Source organism: Pinus tabuliformis, chromosome J (assembly GCF_031772625.1).
Source record: "Pinus tabuliformis cultivar Carrire ecotype Pingquan chromosome J, CPIR1, whole genome shotgun sequence".
In the NCBI taxonomy this organism is placed as follows: domain Eukaryota; kingdom Viridiplantae; phylum Streptophyta; class Pinopsida; order Pinales; family Pinaceae; genus Pinus; species Pinus tabuliformis.
Window position 1 is genome coordinate 1050730020 of NC_142295.1, and position 3343 is coordinate 1050733362.

The 3343-nt window shown below is 34.6% G+C and overlaps 1 pseudogene; it reads right to left on the reverse strand.

Moving 5' to 3' along the window:
* Positions 1 to 625: 625 nt before the first annotated feature.
* On the reverse strand, positions 626 to 3088 carry LOC149230529 (cytidine deaminase 1 pseudogene; annotated as a pseudogene).
* Positions 3089 to 3343: the final 255 nt, after the last annotated feature.

Consider the following 3343-nt stretch of genomic DNA (forward strand, 5'->3'; position numbering starts at 1 on the left):
CTAATCCAGGATAATAAGTTCATTAGTGCTTAAAAGTATTGTGTTTATCACATAATTGATATATAAAGCTATTAAATACTAAATACAATATTGGGGTAGAGGCCTCACAAGATTTTATAGAATAATACTAATGAGGTGCAATGCATGGAAAACCATTATAGAATTATTGATCGGTCTTAAATAAAAATGACTAAAAATGATCAGATCGTTTTACTTAAAAACAACTTGCCCTCACGTGTTCTCTTCGTATAGGCTTGTAAGCATTATACTAAAAATTTCTTATTAGTCTGATTAATGAGTTCATTATTGCCTGAAAGTAATGTAGACAAATGAGAGATCTATATTCCAATTGGCATATGGCCATATTAGATACTAATTACAGATTGGGACATGTCTCAAAACCACTGAGTTGCCTTGCCTAATCTTGTGATGTAATCATCGTAGACCCTTTGATTGATCTTAAATGGAAATGATGAGTGATGAAAGCGAATACGAGTGTGATTAGATCATTCTTTATAACAGTTGAATGGATGAAGCCTAATCTTGTGATATAATCATCGTAGACCCTTTGATTGATCTTAAATGGAAATGATGAGTGATGAAAACGAATAAGAGTGTGATTAGATCATTCTTTGTAATAGTTGAATGGATGAAAAGAATATTCAGGAAAAACATTCTGCAGAGCAAGTTTAATGGTATCACCTTACTGAACAATGACTCCTTCCTTCTCCACAAGGACCGCTTAAACAATATTTGTTGTTTCAATTTACTGGGTAAATTAAAACATCTATTTTACTTATCAATTTAGGTTGGTAGAGTTAGAAGCAAACCAAAGTTTATGGAAGCTTAGATTAAAATATTGTAGGAAGGAATTGTTTAAATGCAAATAATAGAAATGCATATTACAAATATAAATTGCTTGAAAATAAATCATTAAAATTTAATCTAGAAGCAAGAGTGCAATGAGTCTTTGTGGAGCATATGAAACGAAGAAGTGGCTCTAACTTAGAGGTCTTGCTCGTCCTTCCTCACCATCCTTATTCCAACAAGATCAATTCACCATAAAGCATATCCAAACCAAAGCAGTAAGGATCAAATGCATAAACACAATTTCCAATTCAGTTCTTAATCTAGAAGGAAGAGGATCTAACTTAGATGCCTTCGTTGACCTTCCTTGCTTAAATCAATTACTGAAATGAAATCATTCCAAAAGCATAAAAGATAACTAATTCAAGAAAACAATAAAGATTAAATGCACAATTTCTATTTCAGTTCTTAATCTAGAAGGAGGAGGATCTAACTTAGATGATTTGGTTGACCTTCCTTGCTTAAACCAATTACTGAAATGAAATCATTCAAAAACATAGATGAATATGGCATATAATGAATCTATAAGAAACTATTCACAACAAACTATAAAGAAAACAACAATCTAAAATATTCACAATTATGCACAAAACTACATTGCAGTGTACTTAGCTTAGAATGGGGGCCCTCCACCCTTGCTTGGTACACTTGAAACTATCAGCTACTATAGATCAAGAATCACATCCCACAACAAGAACAACAACAAAATAGAGAACAAGTTCCTCAAATTATATTCAGAAATAAAGGAGTCTCAATAGTCATAATACTTGTTCATAAGTACTGAATGTTGTGCTTAAATAAGCCAAAAACATAACAAACTTAGCTAAAATAACTATAACAACCTATAAGAGTCCTAATCCATCTAATCAGGTCGAACTCATCCTTTTGGTTGCATAAAATATGGTAAAATCCCACTAAATCACAAAACTGCCCCTTTTAGTTAGGGATTTCTGGGTGACTGGTCAAGTTTGACCAACGTTAACCAAGCCTGTTCCGACTCATTTGGACTATGCCAATAGCAGCCTGCCAATCCTTGGTTCCCAAGCTTCTCAAATATAGCTTCAGTTTCCACCTAGGTGTCCTGCACATATGACTTCAAAGGAGCCATTATGGGAAATTATGTTCTAGTCAAAATAATTTTTAATACCAATTTTTTACTAAAAATTATAAAATTTAAAAGACATAATTATTTTTACCTTAAAGTGCAATAAGAGGTAAAAATGTGGGAAAATGACCATGATATGATAGAAAAGGATGATGGATAGATGAAAAATGTATGTGGAAAAAGACCAAAAATGGAGAGCCAACAATATCTTCATAGTTTCCTCCATCCTGACAAAGAAATGCAATGATACCATCTTGCAAGGGATAAATACTGGGGTTGAATGTTGCAAGGACCACTTGAACAATATAATGCAATGATACCAACCTTCAAGGGAGAAAGACTGGGGTTGAATGCTACAGATTCAATAGAAAATTGTGTACAAATGTCCCCTTTTGTTGTCATCATAGCAATTCCAGAAGGAAGCTTACTATATGGAGCATGTGCCAAGTTTGCAGCTTTAAGAGCTGCTACCTTGAGTTGATGCAAATCTTCAGACCCTGAAGGGTTGTGGATATCTTCCTCCTTTACATATCCATCACCAGTACACAAGTTCAATGCACCTTCCTTTACATTCACATCATTAGACTTAGGAATCAGTTCAGGATAATTCACATACCAGAAAGCCAAATCATTAAAGTGAGTTTGAAAAACAAGTGGCGTGCTTTCCTCCAAATCATGTGGACCAAATTGGTGGGGAAGGAAATACAATAGAGATTGGGTCTTGGCATGCTCATCAACTATCAATATGTTAATATCAGGCACACCCCACACTTCTTACAGAAATTACCTGCAATGTCCACATGGGACTGTTGAAACCGTAATGAATCTAAGTTGGGCCTCTCCATTTTGTGTTGCACTGGCTACCAGAAATTGCTCAGCATGAACATAATGATTCAGAGGAATACCTTCAAATTCCAATTTTACTCCCTTGAAGATGCTTCCACTCGCTCCAATGTCAACAACTCCAACACAAAATCTGGAGATGGGAACTCTTGCAAGAAGTTGAGTAGGATTTACCAATGTAGTAAGATATTGTATTTATAATAGACTTGCTTCTTTACATAAATGTTGAACCTCATCTGCTTTGATTACAAAAGGTGAGCTTTCTCCCAATTTTTACAAACCCTCAAAGTTTCAACCACCTTTGTAGAGGGCTTGAATAAGTTTTAGATCTGAGCATAACCTACAATATATGTTTGATATTAAAATTGTTCCCTTGCTAATTTATCAAATAGAATGAACCAAAAATGCATTGGTGAGTTGAATACGAGTGTGGAGATCTTGGCACTAGTGAGCTGAGTGTCGATCCTATTGAATGCCACTTCAAAGAAAGTGGTGTTCTTATGGATCTCGTAGAATACTGGTAGGGCA